Below are 27,901 nucleotides of genomic sequence, written 5' to 3' on the forward strand. Positions count from 1 at the left end.
GTGATGCCGTTATGATCTGTGTTAATAACAATTTTCATTTACCAGCTCAGGAGTCTAATGAACAAGCTATTTGATTAACCATTTGGACAAGTATTAAAAAAAAAAAAAAAAAAAAAAAGAAGAGGAGAGGAGCAGAATCCATTCCCAATCCTCTGAAATAGCCCCCCCTCCACCAACTTCAGTAATTTACAGAAGAGTAGTTTCTTCTCTTTTTTTTTTTCCCAGCATACTAGATGAAACAGTTGAAAGTGTTTGAAGCCGGCAAGAAACGCATTTCTAGCTACTGATGTCACGAACACAGAAATTGGCAGATTTTTCACGCTGGGTCAACGTGTAGCGATAAGCACGATGCCGTACCTTCGGGAGCCGCGTTTGTTGGTAAACAGACGGGGAGCAGCCCAAAAGGTCCAGAGTCAATAACACACGGCAAGAGTGCGTCCGTGGGGTGGCTCTCGCAGCAAGAAATCCCAGCTTCTGGTGGAGCCTGGGTCGTCCTGTGCGCGGTGCTGAGCCCGTTGTGGGCGAAACACACGATGTGGAGAGCCGCGAGGAATAATTTGGGGAGCATCCCTTGTTCGGCGCTCTTAAACTGTCCATTGAGTCACTTCTGCTGCTCCCATTTCAAGCGGCCAGAGGAATCCTTCCTATTTTCCACGCCAAATATAGCAGTTTTTCCAGAAATGCTGGAGCACACCAGCCAGGAAGTTTCCCTTCTCTGGATGAGTCACTGGAAGTTCAGGCAGCGATCGCACGATGGCTTCGAGCTGATCGAAACCTGCGCGGCTGCCAAGAGGAGCCTCGGCCTCGCCTGGCCTCGCTGCCTCCTTGCGGCTGGCTTCTGCAGCAGGGGTCAGCTTAGGGGACCGCTCGGGCTGAGAACAAATCCTGCCCTTTATTTTTTCGGTGTGCGGGGGGTTAATTTTCACCCCGATCTGGCTGTCTCATCTCATGGCCGTGTGGACTCAAGGGGGGGCTTTTCTGAGCTGGGATTAGGATGCTCCTTACACCGCTGTGACCCGAGGCAGATCTAAGTGGGATATAAGGGGAAACACCACGCACGTGGGTCACGGGTGGGTGTGTGGCCCCCTGTGTCACGCAGCTCCACTGGGGAGCCAACGGAGGCTGTGTTTACAGCCCTACAAACCAGGGTGGGAACACAGGGAAGATCCCTGCCTAGGAGGCACTGTCTGGGCTACCATTTCTAATATCCAGGACAAGGTTGTCATTTGGGACACTGGGACAAGCCTGGATCTCAGGCCTGTCCCCAGCTAAGCCAGGATGCTCAGGCACCCTGTAACTTCAGCGGAGACACCGGTGATACGCAGGATCTCAGGGAGGGATATGTAAGCCGCCCCTTTCAGCAGCAGGCTGCTCTCTTCCCCCTTCCTCTCTCCTTTCCACCCTCCCAGGGACCGCTGGTGACAAAGGGCAACCGGGGCCAGTGAGCATTTTGCCAGGGGGTGTTGTTGCTGTGTTCCGAAGGAACCCGCACCCCTGGCAGGACATTTCTGGAGAACTACAAATGGGAAAAAGTTGAAAATCCTTGCTCTAAAAACACGTATTTTTTTCTTCCTCCTCCCAAAGTTTTTTTCTTTTTTCCATTATTTCTCAGGTGCAGTGCTCACCTCTTTGAGGGATGCCTTGTTGGTGGGCACTTCACCTGCCTCCACTTCCCTCTGCCTCCTCCTTGCTCCCGCCGGCCCTAACCCAGGGGGGCACTTCCACAGCCCCTGCTCCATCTCCTGGGAACCGGGGCTGCCTTGGGGACAAGCAGGTTTTCCCTGGGGGCTGTTGTCCCCTACCCTGGTGGCAGCGCTGTCCCCAGGCACAGCACGGATCTGCTCTTCGTCTCCACACCATGAGCACACCCGCAGCCGGGCTCCAGAGGAACAAATTGTCCTGGCATGCTAAAGAGGGGTGCAAAATGTCAAGCAGAGAGTGGGTGTGCAAGGGAGTGGGTGTGCAAGGGAGTGGGTGTGCAAGGGAGCAGGTGTGCCCACAGCCCTGCTGCTTGCAGTGGGGTGCCCCGGTCTTGTGCCCACCAAGCTTTGGGGTAACGAGCGCCCATCTCCGGCCTCAGTCCCGTGCCCCGGTGGTTCCTACAAGGTTTTTCTTCCACTCGCACGTTCCCCAGCTTGCTCGGCTGCGTAGCTCCCGCCGTGTCCGGCTCTTTGTGTTGTTTGCTGTTAAGTAAATCACTGGCAGCTCCCCAGAGCGCCGGGTAATGGCAGGATAATTCCCAGCAAGGCCCTGGTAATTCACTTGAAGGAAAGCAGAGCAGGGGAAAACAGCACTATTAGCCATTATCCCGGCCTCTCAAAGGCCTCCTCGCCGGCAGAACCGTGGCGTGGTGCGGCCGGCGTGCCTGCTGCCGCTCCCGAGGCCACGGGAGGGCTGCAAGCAAGCAGCAGGAGGGGCCAGGGTTCAGCCTCCTCCTGCCAGCCTGGACAAGAACTGAAACGCAGGAGAACACCTCTGCCCGGGTCAGTGCCCGCGTGCTCACACGTGTGCTTGTGCCCACGCACGTGGGTGTGCACGCACAAAGGTGTGCTCACACACGTACACGTAGATGTAAGGCTTTCAGATGCTCCTCGTGTTGGCTTCAGAGCAAACTCCCGGCTCCGTTTGGAGCAATAAAGCCTCCCAGGCCAGACTAGCAGTAAAAGTAGTAAACGGTGAGGGGAAAACGGCTCTCAGACAATAGCCAGGCTGTTTCCGCAACGGCGGTCGCTGTCGTCTGACGAAGACTCTCCCCCTGCTCGCTCTGCTCGCATGCACATTTGGTGCCGATTAACGGCCCGGGGGCCGCGCTGCCCCCCGAGGCACGCACACCCGCACCACGTGCTGCTGGAGTGCCGAGCCTGGGTGAGAGCCCTGCTTTGGTGTCACCGTGCTTCAGGGAGGTGATCCTAGCAGATGATCCCTTGCTTTGGGTGCCCTCAATGCTTTGGGTGCCCTCAATGCTTTGGGTGCCCTCAGTGCTTTGGGTGCCCTCAGTGCTTTGCGTCAAAGCAGCAGCTAATGCCCCCCCCCCACCTGTCTCACACCCTGGAGAACCCAAAGACAAGGAGAGCTTGACCTCGCCTCAGTAAAGACATAAAAGTCCATTCTTTTGGAAACCAAGGGCCAAAGACTTAAAGATCACTTCCACAACAGCCTGGAAGGCAAAGCATTCACCCTCAGCAGGCCTCCAGCCCTGAGATGCTGGCATGGAAAGCGCAGGACAGGTTTGACGTACTCCACATGAGTCGCCGGAGATAAATGTGGCAACGCCGCTGTCTCCTCAGGGCAAAACTCCTCGTGTCCAGGTTGCCGCATCACTGTGGGGCAGCCAGAAATGGTGGTGAGAAAGGGGCGAGATGGCAGAGATGTGGCCATGTCCAGAGGGACAAGGCGAGGCCTGCCAGCTGGAGCAAAGCCCTACTGAGGGATGCTTCCAGGTGAAGCACGACACGTGGGGTTTTTTGCGAGAAAATGATCCTGGCATAGCTACCACGAGGCTGCCAGCGGAGGGGACTTCTCTCGAGCACGGTGATCTGAGACCTTAGGCCAGGGGCTCGGATTTAGAGAAAGAACGAGTTCACCAAGCTGAGATCCCCAAGGAAGGCCCTACTGTAATAACCCGCTCAGTCTTTTGGGTCTGTGGCAGTTCCAGGCACGTGTCGAAGATCTATATATCGGATCGGTCCCAGGCATCCGATGGTGCTGGGCTGGGTTAGCCACGCTTTGGCTCTCTGACTGCCTCACACCGCATATTAAGGGATCCACCTGAGGGCAGAGAGGAGGACAGGCTGGATGAGCTCTGTCCCTGGTGTCGGGAGCCACTCACTCAGCCCCGGGTCGGGGTGAAGCAGACGGAGGTGCAGCCCAGCCGGGGGCATCAGGAGGGAATGATCGGTCACCCCTCCACGTGGCTCTTCTCCCACCTCAGCCCACCGGGTTTTGCCCACTTGCTCCTACACCAGATGCCAAATCTGGGTTTTGTCAGCGACGCCTCTCCCGGAAAGGAATCGAGTCTCGATCGGGAGATAAAACGGCAGAGTTTTATCCCGTAGCTGCTTGGTTCTGATGGTTAAATGTGCTCCTCGTTGAGGAAGCGTGATCGTTCCTGTGTGGGTTTATCTGGCTTTGGAATTTAGCCATTGGTTTGTTGTCTATGTTAAAACATTTAGCATTGAAATGGAAGCAATTAGGCTCCAGAGAGACCTAGTTAAGGGTTTTGTCAGTTAGTATAGGGAAAAGAGTCTAGGACCTTAGATTAAGGTGTATGATTTTGTTAATGGAGTGGTAAAACAATAAATCTCTCAATGTGTAAAAGGCGCTAGATTAAAATGGGTGTAGATGGAGCAATAAGGATATTTTAGCATCAGCTATCTTCATAAAACATTACCAAAGTCCGGCCGCGTTAACACCGACTACTTTAAGATAATTCGGAGATCAAACACAGATAACGATCCGTTACGTGGCCCTAATGCCTCGGCAAAGGCGGAACTGATATGAGGGCAATGAGCAGAGGCAGGTATCCCAAGCATGTGCTGCGGGATGCCTGCCTGGGGTACGCTGAGACGAATACGTACGTTGAGATAGCTGTAGGGGATCAAAGGGCGTGTCTGAGGGTTTTGTTTCCCAGGGTGAGGTCTCCGACACCTGTGATGCATCTTCCTTCTGCCAAGCCAGAGAGATTGGGAACACGATGAGAAGCGGCTGGAGGTTTTACTCTGTTAGAACGCGTCCTTCGAGGCAGCAGCAGGCTGCAAAGTTTGTACCTGGTTGGTTTCTCCCCTGTAAATGTTCAGTGTTACCTACAACAACTGAAATTAGCTTTCCTGCAGCCTTAGGAAAACACTCATACACCTCTCTTAATTTCTTTTTCATTTAGATAACCAGACTAGGCATGTGTGCTCTTGTTCCCTCCCATGACCTGGCTTCCTTGTGGTGGTCCTTTTCTACATCTTCTCTCATGTTTTCATTAAAACAAAACAAAACAAAGCAAAGCAAAACAAAACAAAACACAGGAACACGGGCAGGACTTCTGCATCAGCCAGGTCATAGCCAGAGGAGATGTCATCTTGCATCACTTGCTCCCTATTTAAATATCCAAAAATTGCACGCTCTGAACTTTCCATCCTCCCACTTGGCATGTGAAGTCCACAACCCGCTCCTTGCTCCTTGCATTTGACTTGCTAAGACGTTTGGTTTGAAGGGGTTGAGTTCATCGGAGGAGCAAACCACTGGGCAGGACCATGAGGCCCTTATCTCATTGCCCATCTTCCTGCCATGCACCGGCGTTATCAGCGGTGAGAAGGCTTCAGAGCATCTCCCTTCCAGGGGAAGCCTGTGGGAAAGACTCCTGTTTGTCAACAGAGACCAGCTACTTCTGAGGCCCATCTGCAGCTGGCTCCGGTAGGAAATATTTCATTGTGGGCTACAACAGATTTTTCTATAGCAGGGCCCTCAGTTGAAAAGTTCGCAGGAACGATGTTGTGGTCGTGCAGTGACTTCACTAGCACAACCCAGGATTGTTTTCCTGTATCAAGCCTTGTTGCCACAAAAAGAGGGCAAATCGTTATTTATTTTCTTGCCTGTTAGTTCAGTGTCGGTTGAAGCTCAGTTTCTCTTCCACTATTTTGCATGATGCCAGGTTAACAGGTCTGAATTATCCAGTGATCTCATTTGCCTTGTTTAGAAATTCTGGCAAAACATTAGCATTTCTCTGATCTTCTTGCAAATAAAGATCAGTAACGCGGGACACCTCTGCCAGCTCTCGAAGGACTCTTCTGGGCTTGCGAGTTTACTTTTGAGTGTGCTCTAATATCTTTCCAAGATTCCAGTGGTCTGGATGGTATCTCATCTGATATGAGCGTATCCCCCTCCTGCTCTCCAAATGGAATTAGTTACTGAGCACAACAACTTCTACATATCTTTGTTCGTTTTATCATCTCCATGGTGTTAGGTGGAGACTGCATCGATGCTTCCATACCTTTGGTTCCGCATCTCCCTGCAAGTCCCTCCTGTTGTCCTTGCCCCTGCCTGACGTGGATTTTTTCCTTGCTTTTTTTTTAGCTTCCCTAATCAATTTCCTAAGTTTCCATTTGTATTGACGGATTTTTTAGTGTCCTCCCTCCCCTCCAGTTGTGACGTGCGGCTCTTTGGTTTCCAGTTTGCCACTGAATCAGAATGGGCTCGTAGCCAAACCTGTTTCCTCTCCATTTGCACTGTGACCTGCCAGCTATCAAAAACTCTTTCTAAAGAGCTCGCAATATTTTCTCACATTTTTCTAAATTATTCCTCCCAACCACTTTCCCTCCTACTTTCTCCCAGCCTTAGAAAATTAACCCTATGAAGCACCGCACGTACGGGGCGCACAAGTGAGCCAGAAGTGTCCTTTTTCTTGCCCAGAACAAATGGGATCAGGCCGTGCCGACTAGTCCTTAGGCAGCCACAAACTTCCAGCCCAGCGACTAATTCACTATCCGACATAACGAGACCCAGGCTCACGTTATTTTGTGTGCTGCATGGTTCTTTCCGTGTCACATTTTACTTCAAGTCGTGGCAACTTTCGATCTTTGTTCGTTTCACCCGTGGATGTGCAAAACCTTCAGGATGGTCTTCTCCCAAGTGAAACTCCTGAGAACAACTGGGTTTTATCCCCGTCCCCCTGAGGGCGGGACAATGCTTAAGGAATAAGCCGTTCCTGCTCCCTACTTCAGTCCCTGGTACAGGCCCGCAGGCAGGAGGCTCTCGAGCGCTGCCGTTAGCGCCTCGGTCCATGTGCGTCCCAGATCCTGCACTCGTGGTTATCGATGGGTCTGAGCCCAGGAAGCATCCCCTCTGTAAAGCACTCCCTCCCACGCAGCTCTCACGCACGCTGTCCTCCCCACACAGGCCACAGCTCCCCTCGCATGGACCACGCCGGTGGCTTTGTCTCCCTACCGGTGACACCAGGTCGGTCCTCAGCGGGGAGGGCTTCCCGTGCCCCCGCCTCGGTGAGCACGCGTCTAACCCTGGCGTACACGGACCGAATATTTTCCAGGCATGTCCTTTGCCACATGGGCTCGTTTTGTTCCTAACGCGCTGTGTTTGAACTGCTTTCATCTCCTCGGCGGCTTTGCCTTGCTTTGTCAGCCCAGCCCTTCTCCAGACTGCCACCAGCCCGTCCCAAAGCTGCGGCGGTCGGCGGCAGTCTGCGTGTAGCCGTACAGCCCAGGGTGTCCCCTGACAAAACCAGCACAGCAGCTCTCTTCTGACACCTTCTTCTTTTTCTTTTAGGGCTGGAGGAGTCTCTACAAACACCCCTTGGACTTTCTTCGTGGGGTGCACACCATGCTGGTGTGTGCTACCAGTGAAGACGTTCCAGATGGCTTCAAAATCCCTCCCAGCCGCACTGCTACATCTCCCATCCCTTCCTCCAGGAGAAAGCACAGCATGCTTTATAGATCGCAGGCTATTTACATATCCCCCATTTTACTTCTGCCCTCTCAGCCCCAGACTTTGATTCTCCTTCCCCAGCCTATAATTCATCTCCTCCAAACGCCCATGGCATCACTTCTAAGTCTGGCCTCCTGGTTTGGAGCATCCCCCGCTTCTCCTGTGCTTTCTAGGGGGGTCCCCAAAGCCACAACCTCTCCGAGGTGTCTCAGCAATGAACCAGACCCCGTGGGCGCCCACAGCTCCAGGTCTGTGTGGTCTTTAACAGCCACCTGGCTGGGCTGTGGGGCAAGAGGATGGTTGGAAGAGGTCATTTCCAGCACAAATCCCTCACCCTGGGCTGGCAAAGGTGTGTGGGGAGCTGCCAGCCCTGCAGCCAGGAGGCCAAGGTGATGGGCTTTTGCCTGGGGCTGGAAGGGGGGAAGAGCAGAGGGAAAGGAAAAGCAGGAGAGGCTGGCAGCCCCAGGGCTGCCGAGGAGATGGTCAGCTTGGCCTTCTGTGGGTTCCTTCCTCCTCGGGGTGAAGCAGCCCTGGGGGTGTCCCTCACCCATCTCTGTCCCCCTGTGCTTTGGCAAAGTTTCCAGCCTGGGAAACTTTTCCACTGACAGTCCCGCAAGGAAAACATCAACAAATCTTTTCTGTTAAAAAATCGGAGCTTTTGCCCCAAACCCCCTTTGCAGAAGCCCTGCAGGGACTGACAGGCAGCCACCTCTGGGACAGGGGACAGCAACCGCGCCTTGTCACCCAGAAATACTGATGCCCTCTGGCAGCAGCCAGCTCTCAGCTGCAGCTGAGGCTGCCTGGTGCCTGGGGCTGCACAAAATCTGGTCCTGCTCCCAGCTGGGAGGGGGTCAGGATGCCAGAGCTGCTTCCTCGCTGTGATTCCAGCCCTCGGCTTCCCGTCCTGCCTGTGCAAGGCGGCTCTGTCACCCAGGGCTGTCCCCAGGGACCCTTCCTATTCCCCGGGCAGCAAGGGAGGGTGGCTCACACCGGGCTCTGGCGTTAGGGGAGAGATCAAGCTGCTCTTAATCAGCTCAGAGCTCGGGCCATCGGGATCAGGCCTGGCTCTGAGGGCACCGTGCAGGTTTCTCAGTCATTTGCTTTGCTTCCCTCCTGAGCTCTCCCTTCCCCTCGCCAGCGGGGGCTGACCCCAGGTAGCAGCTACCACGGGCAGCCTGAGGGTAACCACATCGGGACACTGAAACCTCTCGCTGCAGCCTGGAGTTAATTCTTAATCTGGCAATGAGCTTTGGGGATTTCCCAGCGTCAACACACTCTGCAATCGCAGGAGCATCCCAGTTACGGCACCGGTCCTCCCTCTGCACGAACATGAGTCTTTGTCCCTGGGGTGGAAGGAGGAGGTTTGCATCCAGATCCTATGACACCAGCTTCCCCTAAAACCACCTCCTCTGTATTCCGGCCTCCTACAGAAGTTTAGCTGCAGGCATTTGTTTTTTTTTTTTATGGTCTATTTCTTGGTCCTTTGCTCATGCAAGGAAAATGAGCAACCCAGAAGCCAGGCAGGACAGGTATTCCTGGGCGGGAGGAACTGGGCTATTGTAGGAGCAAAAAATGCCTCGAAAATCACATTAGCTTTAAATGCAGAAGGAGGCTTGGCAGCACACAGTGCAGTGTGAAATCCAGGCGGTGTGAGGGCAGAGGAGCAGTAGAGCAGGGCACCCACGGGTTCATTTCCCCCAGTGCCCCAAGTGCAGTGGAAACCAAACCCGGATGCTCCCCAGATGCTCGGGGAGGAGCAGGAACCACACCTGGGACTGCCCAGGTGCTCCAGGCAGCCCGGGCATACCGGAGCTTCTGTACAAGTCTTCCCTGGATTTTTCTGCCGTAACTTTGCCCACTCGCTTCTCAGCCCCGTGCAGACCTCCGGGCACCCGGGAGGATCCCCACGGCCACCCCTTTCACCCTCCCCGCCTCCCGTCTCCTCTCGCTTTGCTGCTGGCGGCAGCAGGACCAGCCTCCCCTCCTCACCCACCCGGTGCCTCTCGGGGTGCCAAAACCTTCTAGCGTCTCCCCTCGGCCTCCCCGTGCCCTCTGCAGGACTCGGTGCCCTTCCCCACCCGGAGCATCCCCTCCGCCTTCCCCCCGCACCAAGGGGCACCGGCGCCGGAGCCGCGCCTCAAGCGTGGAGCGGGGCGCCCTCTGCCGCGGGGAACAGGGCACGGAGAGGGCCCGGGAGCTGTGGGGAGGTGGTAGGGGGACATCCCCCTCTGCCTCGGGGGGGTCTCACCCCCGCCTCGGCCCCCCTCTCCCCGCTCTTCTCCTCCGTTTCCAGCCGGGGATGCTGGAGGAGCCCCCGCCGGCGCCTGCCTCCCCTTGGGGCTCCTCCGTGCCACCCAGCGGGGCCTGGCCCCCAGGGGAAGGAGGAGAAGCGTGGTTGAGCTCCCCGGTTTTTCCTCAAAGGGTTTCTTTTTTTTCATGCTCTCAGAGAGAGGCGCTTGGCGGCGGGCGCGGCGTGCCCAGGCTGGTGAGCTTGGCTGCTGCGGATGCTGCCGAGCGCTTTCGTCTCGTGCGGCCGCCTCGCGCCCCGCTCCCGGCTGGGGGGAGAACCGTGGAGGTTCCCCGCGGAGGGGACTGTGTGCCCTCCCGAAGCCCCACGTCGCTTCGTCCCCGCTGGTCTGGCAGGCTGGCCCCGGCAGGGCCAGCAGCAGTAGTCTGGGACATCGCAGCATCCAGCTGGCTCCTCTCCTCCGCTGCCAGCAGGTCCTGCGTTTCCCCTGCGTGTCCCCTGCATGTCCCCTGCGTGTCCCCGGTCCCTTTTTGAAGCCGAACGTGGCCGTGGGTTCGCACTCAGGCCCCGAGCTGCAAACTCGGAGAAACGTCCCCTCCGGCTGCCCCCGCACCCCCCGCCAGCAGCCGCGGGGTGATTTATGCGCCGTCTGCACCGCGCCGTGCCCGGCCTGCTCTTCACGCTGGGTGAGCCGAGCCCGTTGGGAAACCAGTTTCGGGAGGAAACTTCTGTGATCCTTGGTGTGAACCGGGCCTACGCAGAGCTGCGCGGGGGCACGCTGCCCCCCCCGGGCAGGGCAGGGGGTGTTCACCGCAGGGGCGCAGCGGGATGCGGGCAGGCACGGGGGCAGATGTCCTTGTCCTGCAAGTAGCCACGGGCCGAGGATCCCTGCAGCTGGCTTAGAAAAAAGGGAGTGGGGAGGCATTTATAGGTCCCCAAATCCCCTCCATCTATGCAGATCGGAGTGGCTCCATGCGCCCAGTGGGGAGCAGCGTGGGGCACCGGGCAGCAAGGGGCAGCACCGACCCTGCTCCATGCCATCCACGGTGTACACGGGCACGGCACTGCTGGATCGCAGGGCTGTGACGTCCCCTGGGTGCTCACGTCCCTACAAGTGATGTGTGCTGCCTCCAGTGATGCCCTGCCCTCTTCTCACCCCCCCCTGTTAGCTGCAAACCCGCGCACTGGGGCTGGAGGCGGTGGTCTTTGTGCGCCTTTAAGAGGCGGCGGTGCTTTGCCGATGCCAGCTGCTCCCCAGCCACGCACGCTTCCCTACAATGCCCTTTTCATGCGCAGCGGCCGTCTGGGCAGTGAAATGCCCCTTCATCGCGGCGCCTCGCCCGTGCCAGCCGTGCCTCTCGCAGCGCGGGCGCTCTCCCGGCATGGCACAGCGTCCTCGCCAGCTCCGGCGGGAGCGCTGCCAGCGTGTGCCCCCGCTAACGGGGCTGCGGTGAGCGGTGCTGGGCATGGCACTGCCCGCTCCTCCCTCCTGCTGCTGCTGCTGCTGCTGCTCCTTCCCCTGCTCCCAGCATCCCCAAGGGATGCGGGTATCCGCAGCGCGAGGTGCCCTGGTCTCTTTATACCCTGCCCGTCTCTGTGCCAGGTCACTCGGCAGTGCTGCAGTCATAAATCCCAGCCACCTGCCCTCAAGGGCCCGCACGACCGCTGCCTCGTTAGGTTTAGCTAATAAAGCATTATTTAAAAAAAAAAAAAAAAAAAAAAAGAGCTTAATCCCCCAGTGCCGGGGCTGGGCAGCGAGGCACCGCACTGCACCGGGAAGGAGCCCGCAGCCGTACGGAGCCCACCTCGGCCCCGTGGGGAATTATAGTGGCCGTGTTTGCAGAGAGGAAGCCAGTGTCCCGGGCCCGGCCGGGTTATTTGCAGCCTCGGCAGAGCCAGAGCAACCCCGGGCGCGGGGAAGGGGAGGAAATGGGTTCAGGAAGAGCAGCGGCCTCGCAGAGGAAGCTCGAGGGGTTGCAGGGCTGGGGGGTGAGCCTCTTCCCCTCCGGCCCCGTGGGGCTGCTGCTGAAGGCAGGGGTGTAAAGCCCGGTGCTAGGCCTCCCCCTTGAAAATGCGGGGCGTGGATGTCCTCCTGGCCCCGCTTTGCCCCCGGTTGGACCCCCCTGAGCCCCCAACCCAAGGCGCTCCCAGCCCAACGCGCCCCAGCCCAGCATCTCTGCCAGCCCTGGTCCCGCGGCGCGGTGGCGTCGTGCCCGGCAGATGTCCCCTGTGTCGCCCGGCTGCCTCCCGCTCCCGGGGGTGCCCGCAGCCGTGGGGAGCGGGTCCCATGGGGGAGCCGCTGCCACTCGTCCCCTCGCTGCCCTGACCCTGCTCCCACGGACAGCCACGCTGGGCTGCTCTCTGCAAATCCTACGTGAATGCCCCTAGATCCTGCTGAGGGGCGAGCGGGGATGTCGGTGGGTGCAGGAGGAGCTGGGCACCCATGGGGGCACGGCTCGGGAGGTGACGGGGAGGCCTCGGGGGAGGCCGGGGGGAGCGGGGTGCGGGTGGGCTAGCGCTGTGACACAGACCCCGTTCGGCCTGGGCGGATTCCACACCGGGATTTCCCCGCGCCCCCGCAGCCCCTGGCCTGCGCCCTGAGCTGCGGCGCCCCCTGCCCCCGGAGCCACGGCAGGGAAAAACCCGGTGCGGATCGCCCACCCCTCTGGAAGGGAGTCAAGCAGGGGTGCCTGGCTCTGCAGGCACAAGCAGGCTCTGCTCCCCCCCTGCCCCTCACACAGACCCCCGCTGCCCCGGGACGGGCTCTCCAGCTTGGGCTGAGATGCTTTGGTTGCTGGGGCGTTTGGGGAGGACGGTCCTTTTCATAGGATCCTCCCCAAAGTCCTCCAGGTGCGGCCAGCCATGGGGGTTGCACCTATTTGGGGCTGTGAGTCCCACACTGAATCACGCAACCAAGCACGAAGCCATGCAGATGTCCTCACTGTGTCCTCATCGCCTTCCTCTCCGTCCCCTTCCCTTCTCTTGGGGAGGCCCGAGGTGCCCAACGCGCCTTTGAGGTGTGCTTTGGTTCCTGGCTTCTCCCTCGGAACACCATCGGTCTCGGGCAGGGCCTCGCGAGCTCTCCCGGCCCTATTTCCCGAGGAGAAGTGTCTGCTCACCACTTTCTCCAGAGCCGCGGCACAGGTTGGTGATGAATAATGTATCAGACGCCTCTGATCGATGCACCCAGACGGCAGAGGCTCCGTGGATGGCTTCAGATCTTGTTTCTGGTGGGAAATTTGGCAGAACTGGGATCTTCCTCCCCGCCAGCCCTCCCCAGGGCCTCCCCGTGAGAGGAGACCCCCTCCGTAGCAGCAGGGACGCGAGGCTCACGTCCTGCGGCCTCATCTGGAGGAGAACGTGGACCTGGGGACACCAGACCAGCTCCACCAGGGGATGAGGAAGGCGGGATCAGCCCCTGAGGAGCCGCGTGCCCTTCAGGGATGGCTCTTGCCACTGCCAGGCCGTTCGGTGTGTGCGCAGACGGGTGCTTTTATCCCGCGTCCCCCTTGCGCGCTGTGTCCCCAGGGCAAGGGGAGCGGGGCGCAACCCTTCTGAAAAGCCCTCTGAGAGGACGTCGTGGAAGCCTAAGGGGATTTGAAGCTAAGGGAGCTGAGCCAGGAGCGGGAGAAGGGCTGAAACAACCTTGAGCGAAGGGGGATCAGCAGGAGCGGATGCGGCTAAGACGTGGCCTCTCCTAGGGGAGCGTGTCTGAGCACACGCACGGCCGCTCGCCTGGGGCTTGCAAATCCAGACTGATTTATCCTGCCTCCAGGACTTTGGCCAAAAAACCTCTTGGCAGGAACTTCTTGGAGACAGCTCTGGCTTTGGCAAGGCCAATGCTGAGCCTTTCAGAAAGACCAGGACCAAGAAAGTCTCGAAGTGCCTCTGATGTCCAGCGAGATGCAGGTACCGGCCTCTGGTTCCCAGTGCACTTCCAGGTGGCTTTGGGTCAGGGTCACCTCTGTCACCGGCTCAGATGCCACCACTGCCTTGCCCCCAGCCCCTCCTGGACACAGCCAGACCCCAGCTCCCCACCGGGTCTTCTCCAGGAGCCCAGCCCCTGGCGCAGCCCCTCGAGCTGTGCGCTCACGGTTACCAGCAGGGCCAAGACCTGATCTCGTGGAGACGCTGGGGATCAGCTCCAAGGCCTCGAATTGGCAACGGGAAGAGAGGCAGAGGCTGCTCGGGCCCGTTTCCAGCTGGACCATGCGCGCAGCTGGCGGTGGAGGTAATTCCTTCAGCAGGATGCCAGTAACCCCACGGCTACGGGGAGGGCGGTAGCTGACGATCCCATGTCAGCTATGAAAGGACAAGGCGTGCAATCACCGATGACAAGAGCTCAGTGGTCCCCAGACAACTCCAAGCTCAGGCCAAGCACTTCCCAGGGCACCGATGAGGATGTTCGTCTGTTCTGATGATGCTGACGGTCCCGCAGCCCTGCTGATTCAGAGCAGCCCAGGAGCAAACCCCAAGCGGTTCACCCATTCCTGGAGAGTTAACCTGCATCGCCTGCACAATTTAACCCAGCACCTTGCTTTTCCCAGCTGATGCTGTTCTGCTCTGTATTTCCAAGAGCCTTGGCTCCCTCCCTCTCCTTCTGCTGTCTCGGGAGATGTTGGTTCCCAAGGTGCTCAGAGCAGCGAGGCCAGGAAAGCAGGGCACTCCTCCAGCTCACCTAATTGTTGGTTTCTGTCCCTGTCCCTCGGTGCCTCATTAAATAGAGCAGGAGGAAAGCCCAGGAGAAGCTGCTGTGGTGCTGAGCGCACAGAGACACGTGCGCACGTAACGCAGCGGTGGGTGGGGATCGCATCCGGAGCGGTGCTTCTGAAACAACCAGCGGCAAGCGATGGTGGGGAAAGGGAACCCGGGGCAGATCCGTCCAGCCAGCTGGGAGAAACCCAGCGACCTGCTCAATACGCGGGTCCCCGTGGTTTCCCGGGACTTAATATACGTGGGATCAGTGTGGGGAACACTCGAGGGGGCAATGCCCCATCCTAAAGGGAAGACAGCCTCTTGGCTGCACACACTGCAGGTGATGGTGACACCACAGATGATGGTGACACCACAGATGATGGGGAAACCACAGACGATGCCTACCCCAGCTGCACGAAAGCAGCAAAAGCAGGAGCCTGGGTGCAAGCAGCATGGAGCCGCTGAGGTCTGGGTGCTGGCATCCTGCTCCTGCTCACCCCGCCGGCGCCATCACGTGAATTGTTCGTGACAAATGCTCCCTCCGCACCACCAATGCAGTGCTGTTACATTTCTTGCTGGAAAAAGCAGCGAGGTCTTGGGTGAGGTATTCCTGGCTCGGCATCGCCCTCCTGCAGCCAGCCCAGCCCCACCAGGCAGCTCCCATGGGCTGTGAGACTCTCCAAGACCCCGTTTAATGGGAAGGGGGCTTCGCACGAAGGCTGGAACAAACCCTAGTGGGAGCGTTCGCTCTGCCAGGATGCTGCAGCCAAACTTTCACTGCTCAGTATTTGTGTTTGTTTTCTCCCTGTTGCCTGGGCTATTGTGGGAGATTCATCTTCTGGAGAGGAAAGGCATCTGGTTTTGGTGGCACTCCTCTCCTTCAGGCTTCAGCCCATTTTGGGCCATGCACAGATGAGGATGAGCTTACTGTGCGTGGCCGGTGACTTCCATCGGCCTGTGAAGGTCTGAGGGGTGAGGTGAGCCCCGGGGACGGATGGGACATCCCAAAGCACCGGCTCTGGTGCAGCGGGGCCATGCCAGCCGCTCTCCCCTGGCCTCCAGGGCCAGCTCACGTCCACCTGCAGCACTACAAGCACCAAGGGCAGTCTGGGGCAGCTCTACACAACCTTCCCCAGCCGCCCACAGAGCTCCCGGCAGGGCTGAAAGCATCCCCAGCTCCCCTCCAGCAGCCACCCGAGGAGACAAACTTCTGGACAAAAGTGACGGGAAGCTCCCAGCTTGAGCTGCTTTGAACCGGGCGAGGTGAAACGTGTGCAGGAAGTGGTTTTCAATCGTTTTTCCCCAGTGGAGGAGAGACGGTGCTTTCCCAAAGCTGCTCCAGGTGCTGGCACTGCAAATGCCACCATTCCCTTCGTGTGCCCGACAGAGCCCAGGTCCCTTCACACGCTGGCATCCTGTCCCACCGGTGCTGGAAGACTGACCTGCACAGAAGGAGGGGAGAAGAGGAGGTGTCGTCTCGCTCCGAGGAGGCTTTCGGGTGGGCTTCTGAGCACTGCTGGTTTCACACGAGCTTGCTGCAGCAGGGCCGTGCGGTTGCATCCATACGGCCATCTCGTTACCGTGCGGGTTTTAACAAGTCTGGAGGATGATGCAGTGGCATCATTAGCGCTGTCGGTCGGGGAGCCCTGAGCTCTGAGAGCTCAGCCAGTTCAGCCCCGGGGTTAATTCTCGTCCCGAGAAGCCAGCCTGATCAAAATCCCCGTGCATGTTTACCTATCTGCAAGGTAGGGGCAGAGACACAGAGCTGGGTCACGTTCCCTGTAGGAAAAGGAAACGAAATCAGAGGGTCTCCCCCTCCTCTGGCGGCCACACCGCACTCCCCATCACCCAGCACCTGCTCATAAAACATGGGAACAACCCCTCTTTTGGGGACCGGAGCTGGTGCACACCTTCTGTGCCTCAGTTTCCCCCCCCGGAGGATAAAGGCAAGTCCGACAGAAGATGCACAGACACCCGCTGGGCCCCGCCGGCTGCTGGCTCTCCATCCCCGCGTGGCCAGGAGTGGAGCCCAGTGGGGGGGATGCTCCACGCGTGCACCCCAGATACTACGAAAAGAAAATAGGTCACGAGTGCTTCATGCTCAAACCCGGGATGCTTTTGTAAAGCACCCGTGCTGGAGCTCCAGGGGGCAGGAAACTTTCCAAAAGGTTTTGAAGATCGAAGAAAAAAAAAGAAAGAAAAAAAAAAGTATTTGTTTTTCCAGCCCTGCTCATCCTCTCTGCGCCATCACAGGCTGCAGCGCAGGGGATGGGAGGGACGGAAACTGCCCCAGCCCCGCCGCTGGGCTGAGCACCCCAAAACTTTTTGCTGCGTCCCCGGAGAGATGAAGCTGTCCCGGGATGGGGACGGGGAAGGCTGGCAGCGGGGTGCTGGCTCTGCCCTGGGCTCTCTCTGCCCAGCGTTTCCCCCGTGGTTCAGCTTCCCTCGCTGTAGCTGGCTCCGAGGCACGCCCAGCGCCCACGAAACCCAAATATCCGAACGGGGGGGGGGTCCCGAAAGGGACCAGCTCCCGGTGGGACGGGGCTGGGGGCCGGCAGCCCGGCCGAAAGGGCCGCCTTAGCCGGTCCAAGCGTACCCCCTGCCGACGAGCTGCGAAAACACAGCTCCCCGGACAGCGCCGGCACCCCAAACCTTACGAAACAAGAAAAGAAAATGAAAAATAAGCCGTGACCTAACCACAGCCGGGGGCCGGCCCGGAGGCCGGGGAGGGGTCGGCCACAGGGGGCTGGATTTTTGCGGTGTTTGGGGTTTTTTTTGGTGTATGGAACCGATTTGCACTTTCTCCTTATTTTTTTTTTTATTATTATTATTTTTTTTACTATTCCCCCCCCTCCTCGCCATGAGGGGGGGTTGCCTAGCCCCGGCCCAACCAATCAGGGCCGGGTGGGGTTGGGGGGAAATATATAGGACCGCGGGCTGGAAAAGCGGAGCCCTTTGTGCACCGCAGCCCTGCGAGCGGGGCGGCTGCGAGGGAGCGCGGCGGGCTGCCGGCAGGTATTTCCAGCCCTCCTGCACCCAAATAAACGCGGGGCGGCTCGCCTCGCCCTGCCTGCAATTGTGCTGGGTCTGGGTTTGTTGGTTTCTTTTATTTTTTTTTTTTATTTTTTTTTCTCCCCTAACCGGCTGGCTTCCTTCCTCCTTTGCACCTGGGGGGTTTGTGATGGTGGGGTGTGCTGGCTGGGGTGCTGTGGGGGTGTGCTGGGGTGATGCGGGGTGTATTGGGGTGCTGTGGGGTGCTGCTGGAGGTGTTGTGTGCTGCTGGAGGTGTTTGGGCTCCGTGGGGACAGCGTGGTGACCGTGCTGCCTGCGGGGATGGGGCAGAGGTGCTCTTGCTGTTGTGGGGTCGCTGAAAGCCGGGGGGCTCGGGGCTGGTGCTGTCTGTGCACCCCTGGGTTTTGCTCCCTGTGGCTGGACTGGGGGGGGGGGGGGGGGGGGGCACTGGGGGTGCGTGTCCTGGTGTGAGATGGGAGCTGGGGGGCTGAGGAGGGGCGTGCGTGGCCAGCCCCTGCCTCAGTGTCCCCAGATGGAGCTGGGCAGCTCCGTGCTGCTGCCGCCCCCTGGAACAAGTTGTGGGGGTGGCTTGAAGCTGACCCAGGGTGTCCCCGCAGCTCCTGCTGCCTTGTCACTGCCACGAGTGGTGGCTCTGGGCAGTGGCCACAGCCTTGCGGGGTCCCCTCCAGCCCCCAGCTCAGCCTCAGCCCTGCCTTCTGGCTAAAGCATGCTGCGCTGCGTCCTTGAAAACCAAAAACCTCGGTGCTGGGCTAAGCGGCAATGTCCCGAGCCAGCTGACAGCACCATGGGCACCGCATCCAGCCCCTGTTACTTTCTGCAGCGTCCCCAGCCCCAGCAGGGGGAGGCCAGCTTGTCCCCAAACCGTGCTGCTGCTGTGGGAGCTGGGGAGGGACACGCTGGTGGCACCGGCTGGAGCTGGGTCAGGCACGTGGCGTTTGGCCCTCCCTCCTGGCTGGGTTTGCTGTTTGCTTCCCTAAGGCACGCCAGTGACAGAGGGGAGTGACACAGCCCATGGCCCTGTGTCCCCTCCCCAGGGGTGGCAGGGACCTGGGGGTGTTGGGGAAGGCGAAGAGGCCTCAACCTTTGCTCCGTGGGAAGCCACCCACGGCGACCTTGGATGCCCCGGAGGCACTTCTGTGCCAAAGCCACCAGCCCCACGTGGGCAGGGGATGGAGGGGACGTCGGTCACAGCCACCCCGCGGAGCCGCCTCTCCCCGTCCCCATGAACCATCCCTGTGCTTGCAGGGGGATGCTCCCCACAACCGGCACCCAGCTGAGCACCCACGGAGCTCCATGCGCCCGGTGGGGCTCCCAGTGTCCCCTCGGGCTGGGGACAAGGCTCTCGCGAGCCCCCACGTGCAGGCAGCCGTTGCTGTGGCCGTTCGCATGAGCAAGAGCGAGAGCTGGGGCTGACCGCAGGATCCTGCCCCGGCTGTGGGGCTCCCGGTGCCTGCAGGGGGGGGGCCCAGTGGCCCCAGGAGGGCCCCAGGAGGCGGCCGGGCTGTTACACGAACCGAAAGGAGCCAGGAAACCGGTCGGAGGGCTGCGGAGGGCGGGAGTGAGTCTGAATTTCCCTTCTCGCCTCTGAGTCACCGCGGCCGGCTGTCCTGGCCCTGAGACACCGCTCTGGTGCCCACCGGGAGCCTTGGCCGGGCTCCCGCCGGCACGGCACCGCGCGTCCCCCGGCCGTGGGCTGGGCACGGGGCCCCTGCTGCTCTCAGGCTTGGTCCCTGCGTATGGCACGGCCCCGCTGTCCCCACATCGCCCCCGTGGCTGCTGCCACCACAGCCGGGTCCTGCGGCTGTTTGGGGGTGATTTGGGGTGGTGACCCACTGTGGGGGGCCGCAGGGGGAGCGAGGTTTGCAAGTCCAAGGGTTTGGCCCCCCCTGTATGGTCTCCCGAAAGCTCCTGCACTTCCCTGGCCACGTTTGGGGTCAGCGGTGGGTTTGGGGAGGCTGCAGCGCCCCAGCAGGGTGCGGGCTCCCCGCTGCTCTCCCAGGACAAACGTGTCCCGGGGTGGGTGGGTGCAGCTGGTGGTGGCTGTCCCCAGGGGAGCAGGTCCTGGGGACCTGTAATTTCACATGCTGGTGGCTGGGAGGCAGCTGCCTCGCTTGGGTACAGGCGGCGTCGCTCCGTCTGCCCCAGGGGAGGAAGCGTGCGTGCCCCGCAGCACCCGGGCTCTGTCCCCTCCTCACCCCACAGGAGGGACACGGTGGCCCAGCTCCAGTGGGACACAGCGCCTGCTTTCGCCCCCTGGGGCATTGTCCCCTGCGTCTGCCCACCTCGCAAATCCCTGGGCTCCCTCGCTCCAGCCGCAGCCATTCGCCCTCGTGTCCTCCTTTTCCCAGCGGCTGTCCCCTGCTGGAGGCAGGGCGCAGCTGGGAGGACAAACACCGCGTCCCCTTCCTGCCTGTTTGCTTCCTCCGCTCGTGGCCTCGCTTTCCAGAGCGGCTTCCTAAGAAAACAAAGGTCGCGCCGTCACGCTTTGCCTACACGCGCACACACGTGTCCGTGTGGCTGGTACCCTCCTAATAAACTTTGACCAAATTTCCAGCCCGGTGGACAGGAGGGCAGGGATCTGTAAACACGCTCAGGTCAGCAGGGCTGGCCGAAGTACGCAACTGGGGGCGGGAGGGGAGAGGGAGAAGTTTTTTCCTTTCCTTTAGCCAGAAGCTCTGCAGCTCAACCCTATACCGGACAGCGGAGAAGCCACACCACAAGGAGAAGCCCTGCATGCAGGACAGGCTGTGATCCCCTTGGGAGCTGGTGCTGCCGTGGTGTTCCCGTGCCACCTCGCAGCAGGGACGGTGGCTTCAGCTCGCCCTGTGCAGGCCTGGGACAGCGAGCGGGCACCCTGCGATGCAGCAGCACTTGCTTTGTGCTATTTCATCTAAAAAAAATAGTTTATTTTTAAAAAATTCAACCCTTTGGAAAGAGCTTTAGGTCGCAATGATGAGGATAAAACCTTTCCAGGCTCTATGGAAAGAAGCTGGGGGGGATCTAAGCCCTGCTGTCCCTCCCCTGCCTGGGGCCAAGGGTCCCTTTTCGTGTCCGAAGCCCGGAGCGGTGCCAGGCCAGGGGGAGGCCCCTTGCTGGGGCTCCGCGCGGGATTTTGGCACATCCCCTTTGGCGAGGGCGGCTGGGACCTGCCCGTGGCAGGATGGGCAGGTCGCCTCCACCGGGAGGCTGGGGATGAGGCCGAGGCTGGGAGGGAGGGAAGGAGGGAGGCTGCGGCTCCGCTGCCTCCCCCGTTTGGCCGCTGCCCGTTGCTTTGCTTTTGACGCTCGGCACCACCAGGATGTGGTTTATTCCCAGGAAGGAAGCCGGGTGAAAGAACGCTTTTAAAACGCTCCGGCAGCCTTTGCAGCGGGAAGCTGGGCAGCCACGTGAAACCGGGATAGCGGGGAAAAGGGGGCCCCCGAGCTGGGCTCGTGCCCGCTGCGTGCCACCCCTCCGCCAGTGCCCCCCATCACCCCCCTCCTGGCTCACCCCAGGGGGATCGGCCCCGGGCAGCGCGATGGGGCTGAGCATTAGAGGGTTATATCGATGCGTGGGGCTGGAGTTATCTCCTCTGACGGGGGCTGAGCGCTGCTCTGGCGCCGAGCCCAGCTGCAATTACTCCGGCGGCACCGCGCAAAGCGATGATGCCACGCCGCAGGAATGGCGCGATGGCGCGCCCCTGCTCCAGGCTGGCACGGGACTGCTCCAACCATACCCCAGCACCCTCCTGGGGGTCGCAAATGCCCGTTCCTGCTGGCGTCGTGGCTGTGACCCCCCCCCCCCCCAGCAGTGGACATTTCCCATCCCAGCCTGCAAACGGGGCATTTCTGCCTTGTGGAAAAAGCCGCGGACACACAGGGCGCATCCTGCGTGACATTCCCATGACCCGGTGTTTTCCCGAGTGTCCTGGTCCCCCGCGTGCTGTGGGCCCGCAAGCAGGATCTGGGCTCCCACGGTTCCTGGTCTTTGCGGTCTCAGAGGGAAGCTTGAAAACAGACCTGAAGGCAAAAGGAAAAGGAGAGCCCCTCGGGCTAGGATTTTGCCCAGGATTTTGAAGACAGCCGTGGTGGCTTGACACTTTCTGGGCCCTCCTGAACCAGAAGAACTCGCTTCTCTTTCCCCAGCTATAACGTTTATTTCTGACTCAAAACAAAACAACAACAAAAAAAAGAAAACAAAAAAAACAAGCACCCCTGCCACTTCTGTCACCTCCTGGCCTCGCCATAACCCGTCTGCAGGCGCTGTGCACGCAGGCGGCAGGATGCGGTCCCTGCCTCGCTGCGGCAGCCACCTCTTCCCGCTGCCATCCATCTGTCCTCGCTGTCACGGGATCCTGGGGGAATGGGGACACCTCCTGGCCGGATCCAAGCCCGGGGTGAGACGTGGGGAGAGCTGAACCCCGCGCTGCAGCAGGGAGATGCACAGGAGAGCAGGGGGGAAGGTGACCCTGGGCATGAGGCCGCGGGGATGGGCACCAGCAGCCTGCGTGTCCCCGTGGCCACCTCTGGGGACTTCTGCGAGAGGCTGGCTCGGAGCATCCTCCTCCCAGACAAATCCCACCGGTGCAGGGCACGGGGTTCATTGCCATGCTGAACTCCTTCGCAGGGAGGGGAAGGAGAAGGGAACTGAATATTTAATGCCTGCAAAGTGCCTTGATGTCGGTGGCTGGAAGGCGCCGGGGAGGGGAAGGGAGCGTGAGCGGAGCAGCGCTCGGCACGCAGCAGCCACCAGGGGCAGGGGGCACCGGCACATCCCCGTGTCCTCCGCCCCATCTTTTTGGCCCCTCTGCTGGTGAAGGCATGGGTCAGAGCTCCAGCGAGGGACCTGCTGCATGTCCCCACGGGGGGACAGGTCCTGGGGGACGGGGCTGTCCCCCCACGCACCCTCCCTTTCCCCTCCGGAACACGCACGCCCTGCAGCCTCACACTGAGCACTTGCTCGCACGCCAGGGAGGAAGCGGGGGGACACAGCCCGCACACACCGCGCGGGTGCCACGTGGGTGTGCCCCACGTGTGGAGTCACACCACGCACACCCCAAACTACACACGCATGCACACTCACGCGCGTGTTCTCGCTGTCACGCACACGCAGCCTGGCATGCGTGTGGGCGCACGGCGCCGCGCACGCAGGCTGTGTGTGTGCATACGCTCGCGAGCAGACTGCCACACGTCAGCGGTGTCACACGTGCGGTGCAAAACGTGTCACATGCGCTGGCTGCCATCTGTGCATGTGCGTGCGTGATCACACACGCGTGCACACACCCCCATCTCACGCGTGTGTGCACACAAACTGCCCCACGAGCACCTGCAGTCGCGCACACGCGTGCACACGCACCCTTTCTCCCCGTGCACGTGCCGCGTCCCTCGGGGACACCACAGGACCCCGCACCGGGGCAGGATGAGCCCCGTGGGCTGGCGGGGGGGACACAGGAGGGAGCGCCGCAGCTTTGCCACGAGGCTGAGGCCCGAGCAAACTCCTCGCACGCGGGCACGGCTCGCTGCAGCGCCGCGCGTCGGGAGGGGACGTGGGGGCGCCTGGGCCGGGGGCACCGACGCGGGCCGGGGCTCTTTGTTTCCCCCCCGCGCTGGTCCTCCATGATGTGGAGAGCGAGCGAGGCCGGCACTGCGAAATGGCGGCCGGGGAGGCGGGGATCAGGGGGAGGAGGAGGAGGAGGACGGAGGTGGGGAAGGCCGGGCGCCATGCGGCCTCCCCGTGCGCCGCCACGCCGCCACGCACACAAAAGGCTGCAGGGAAAACACGGAGGCCAGCGGGACGCCGCGCGGAGCGGCCTCCCCGGCATGGGGACGAGGACGGGGACGGCGATGGCCACCTCGGGCTGCTTCGGGGTAGCCGGGACGGGCACAAGAGGGGTCACACCACAGCCAGGGGCTCGTCCCAGTCCGGCCGTGGCTGCTGGGGATGGGGACAGCCCTCTCCGCTCACACATCTCCGCGGTGGCACGCACGCCGCGGTGGGATGAACCCCCCCGGAGAGCCCCCACGTGAGGAGTGGGGTGGCAAATTTTGGGGAAGGGGGGGGTGAATTGGGGCTGGGGCATGCTGGTTTGGTGGGGTAGCAATGCAGGGACGGATGGACGGACAGACAGATGGATGGGTGGATAGGGGGCTTGCTCTCCTGCCCCAAACGGCACGGGGAAAGTGCCCCTGCAGCCCCACCTCTGGGCACATCCCAAGGGCAGGAGGGGGATGCCCTGGCCGGTCTCCATTCCGTGCCCAGGAGCAGGGTCTGGCTGCTTCCACCGCTGCTGCTCCCTGTCCCGTTTTAGGTCCATCCACTTTTGTGGGGCGTGAGCTTGGGGCCGGCCGAGCGCCCAGCTCGGGGCGCACCGTGGCAGCGCGGCCGTCGAGCGGGCGCCGCCGTGACGCGGAGCCGTGCTCGTGCCCCTACATGTCCCGGGACAAAGCCGTGCTGCAGCAGGCAGGAAAAACTCGCAAGTCGGGACACAAAGCTGCTTTGTGCCCCGCTCTTTGTCTTAAAGGCGCAATGGCTCTTCCCAGGGTGGCCAAAAAATGCTGGGCTGCGGGTCCCGTGCCACTGGGGACGGGTACACCCCACGGGCACCCCAGCAGCATCACCCATTACAGAGTGGGGAGAGAAGGGGCACGTGGGATGCTAAGGAGGTCCCTTAGGTTTTTGGGATGGGGCCCATCCTCGGGGAGAGGTTTGAGGAGGGGAGGGAGAGACGTGCTGAGCACCCGCTGGCCCCAGCCGTGGGAACCCCGGTCCCCGAGCAGGTCCGGCCTCCCCGGCAGGTCGGGCTGGTTCGGAGGTGCTGCGGGGCTGGGGTGGCTCCCGGGCGGCCCCGATCCTCCTGCCTGGCCCCATTGCGGCTCACCGGGAGCGGCCAGGGTCCCGGTGAGGGGGGACGTAGGAACAAGGTCGTTGGGCTGGGGCAGAAGTGGCCCCCCCGGGGGTATCAGAGCCAGCAGCGTGGGGACGAAGAGCAGAGGGCAGCTGTGCTCCTGCTCTGGTGGGGGGCTGAGCTGGTTCCGGGAGGGGCTGGGACCATCGTGTGGCACCCACTCCCCTGTGCCCTTGTATTGGGGACCCTGGGGACGTGGGAAGAGAGCTGGCAGGGTGGTTGAGGCTGACCCCGACGCGGGGCGGGCTGGCAGGGGGTGCTGGCACCGGAGCCCACACAGCTGGGAGGGGGCACGGAGCAGAAATCCCCACTCCCCCCCTTTGCTCTTAGCCACCTCCTTCGTCTCTGCGTCCCCATGTGATGAGTTTGCTCAGGTCTCAGCCTGGTGGCAACGAGCTGGGAAGGGGGGGCCAAGCCTCCAGCCCTGAGCCCCCAGCCCATGCTGGGGACACCCCCGTGTCCCCCCACCCCCGTGTCCCCCCCCACGGGAACACAGGATCAGGTCCCCACAGGGCGACATGGAGGCAGGGCACCCTCTGCTGGAGCCTGCCCCCAGCACACCCCAAACCCCACGGGGGGGCTCCCCACGCGCGTGCACCTCTGCCCGCAATCCTGGGTGCGCGTGCACGCACCGAGCACGAGCACGCACACACATAACCCCCCCCCAAAAAAAAAAATTAAATTAAATAAATTGGGCTTGCCCACACATTGCACACCCACGGCAGCCACCCGCTCACCCACACACCGCGGGGCTCGCGTCCTGCGCAGGGCGGCGAGGGCTTTGGCCGCTGGCCCGGCTTCGCACAACCGGAGATGGAAAAAAGCTAAATTTAAAGGCAGCCAGGCCGGGGAGGGGGAAAGGAGGGGGCTGTGGAGCCGCTCCCCGGTCCCCAACACGGGTGGCGTGGGGGGATCGGGCACGGTGTGGCCGGGAAGACGCCGCTTTCGGCAGCGGGGAGCAGCGTCGGAGCTGTGCGTGCACCCCGCCGGGGACGTCCCCTCCACCGCGGGCTAACCCCGGGCCTGGGACCCAGCGGACACCAGAGGGCTTGGTTGGAGCTGGCAGAAATGAAAACAGCAAAAAGAGCCCGGGCCGCTGTCCAAAAGTGCTTAGCGTTAATTAATTCTTGCCCACGACGCGATCTGCCCTCGGCACCAGAACATCCTAACATAGGCACGGCCGCGGCCGCCCGCCCCCGGCGTGGCTGCAGCCCTTTGCTGGATTTTAGGGAGGAGGCGGCGCGGCCGCTGTCCCGTCCCTTGGACACAAACTGCTCCTTCCCACCGGGAAGGTTTCTGGTGGGTGCTGGGGGCTTTGGGACGTGGGTGGGAGAGGGAGGGCTGCTGTCCCTGCAGCCACCCAGCGCCCCCAAACCATGCCAAAAACTCTGTGGGGGCCAGCAAGACCCTTTTACCCCCATAAAGTGGGACAGGTCCCTTCTCATCCCGTGTCAAGGCCAAGGACCCCAGCACCGTGCTGAGCACCCTGTCCCACTTCGGTGGGACAGGGACCGGGGCAGAGCCCCCCAGCCTGGCCGTCCCCACGCAGAGCGACCCGGTAGCAGGGTGCGCTGCGGCTCCCGCTGCCTCTCCCTTCTCCTGCCCGGTTATTTTTATCCCTGGCAGCGGGCTGGGGACGGGAAGCTGTGCTGGAGACACAGCCACCGGAGGGTTTGGGGCGAGGGCTTTGGGCTGTGCAGGAAGCCGGGCACCGCTCGGGGTCTGGCGCTCTGCGGTGGGGCAGCAAGGGGTGTCCCCATGCCACGGGGTTGGGGACGTCGATGCCACCCAGCAGGGTTTGCTCCATAAATCCCCACCTCCTGGAGTCCTGGAACGGAGGGAAGTGAAGCCGACATCCCACATGGGGGGGGGGGCAATCCCCCAAAAGCAGGAGCGGGGCTGGGCCTTGGGGTGCCAGCCACCGGTTTTGGGGCGGTGGGGCGGGAGGAGGGAGAGGGAGCGGGGACGCAGGGGGCGGCAGGGGCGAGGGGAGCAGGCAGCGCCGTGACTCAGCCGGGGGTGGCAGCGGGCGAGGTGTTTGTGTTTTAGTTTCTAACGTTACCGTTTCCACAGCACCGGGAAGCAGCCCCGAGCCCCGGGGGGCCGCGGGGGGCCCGGCAGCACCGAGGGCGGGCTGGGACAGCGGGCCGGGAGAAGTCTCTCCGCCGCTAACGCCACAACGGCTAAAAATACCGCGGGGCTATTGTCGCCAGCAACAAAGCGCCTGGCGTATTTTTAGCGTTATCTCCACCGCCATCGGCTCTGCCGCCCTCCCGGGAAGCGCCGTGCCCGCTCCACCCGGGCGCTGCCCTCCGCGCGGCCCCCGTGCCTCGGTTTCCCTCCCGACACACCGCGCCGTGCCCCTTCCCGCTGCTGCCACCCCACAGGCGGCGTGGGGGCCGCCACTCGTGTCACCTATGGGTCCGCGGCACCTGGGGACGGGTGGTCCCAGTGTAACAGCTCCAGTCCAGCTCTGGGAGCTTGGAAGCGGGGAGCAGAGACCGGGTGCGATGAGCTGGCCCCGTGCCACTGAGCGACAGTCCCCCCTGTGCCACCGGGGTGGCGGGGGGGACCTGTGTCCCGTGCTGTCCCTTTTCGTAGCCGATGACCCAGCACCCATGCTTCCCCTGCAGGATTCGGGGGGGCAGCCTGGCCCCCGACCCACCAGCCCCCCCCCGGCCCTCCTCCTCCTCTCCCTCCTGCAGACGAAGGCTCTCCGTGCTGCGACATAGCTCGCCGTGGGTGAAACGAGCTGGCACGGTCTCAGCGCGGCGGCCGGGTGGCCAGGGAGGGCTGTGCCAGCCTGCGCGGGCTCCGCCAGGGGCCGGGGCTGTCCAAACGCCAGGGTAACGCTGGATTTGTGCAGATTTCCCTGGCGGAACGAGAGGCAGGGAGGTTTAACTTACCTTTTCCCTGCCAGAGCAGCTTGGCGTGCCGTGCGGCGGCGCAGCGATTCGCTCCCCGCCACGGAGAGGGCTGATCGGAGCGGGTGGTCCGCAGCGGCTCGGGGGCAAGGACGGGGCTGTGACTTTTTGCCAGGCGGGGGGCACAGCCGAGGCAACGAGCCGGGCTGGTCGGGCTTGGCTTTCACAGTAAAACCCTAAAGTGGGGCTTCCGTGGGCCCCCGCTGCAATCCCTTCCCAAAAAGCCGCCTGCACCCCACGGCTTGTGCAGGAAGCTTGGTGCCGGGGTACCTGCTGCTCCCCAAACCTCGGGACAGTCCCAGCGTGTCCCTTACCATGCTCCAGGACACCCTCCTGGTTTTGGGGTGGCTCTGCTCCCCTCTCCCCTGCCCCATACTCCCTTGCCATCCGACCCTGCTCTCAGCTTGGGGTCCTGCTTGGGGTCCCACCGGACCCAGGACAGAGCAACCTCGCCCCCCTGCACTGATTAGGGTGGGGGGGGGGTGGTTGCAAGGGGAAAGGGGGTGAACCCCCCTTTTTTACAGGGACCCCACATTCCCCAGGGTGGGACCGATGGGGCTGCGTCTGATGGGGACCAAAGGGGAATCCGTGCCGGGGGGGGGAACCTACAGGCGACAGCTGGGGCCACCCAGCCAGCAGCACCTCTGGGTGCAGGGGTTTGAGGGCGGGCAGCAGGAAGGGATGCGATAA

At 61.6% G+C, this 27,901-nt stretch overlaps 2 long non-coding RNA genes across 2 annotated transcripts in view; one reads left to right on the forward strand and one right to left on the reverse strand.

Moving 5' to 3' along the window:
• LOC308199558 overlaps window positions 1–20,612 on the forward strand; it is a 22,697-nt gene extending 2,085 nt beyond the window's left edge. Inside the window, exon 2 of the long non-coding RNA XR_013954702.1 lies at window positions 1–20,612. This is a non-coding gene — a long non-coding RNA (uncharacterized lncRNA).
• LOC308199560 lies at window positions 8,876–27,901 on the reverse strand. The gene is made up of 2 exons (XR_013954704.1): window positions 19,687–27,901; window positions 8,876–16,150 (listed from the first exon to the last, which is right to left on the reverse strand). It is a non-coding gene; the product is annotated as an uncharacterized lncRNA (long non-coding RNA).

This window comes from Anser brachyrhynchus (assembly GCF_964034855.1).
Source record: "Anser brachyrhynchus genome assembly, chromosome: 9".
In the NCBI taxonomy this organism is placed as follows: Eukaryota; Metazoa; Chordata; class Aves; order Anseriformes; family Anatidae; genus Anser; species Anser brachyrhynchus.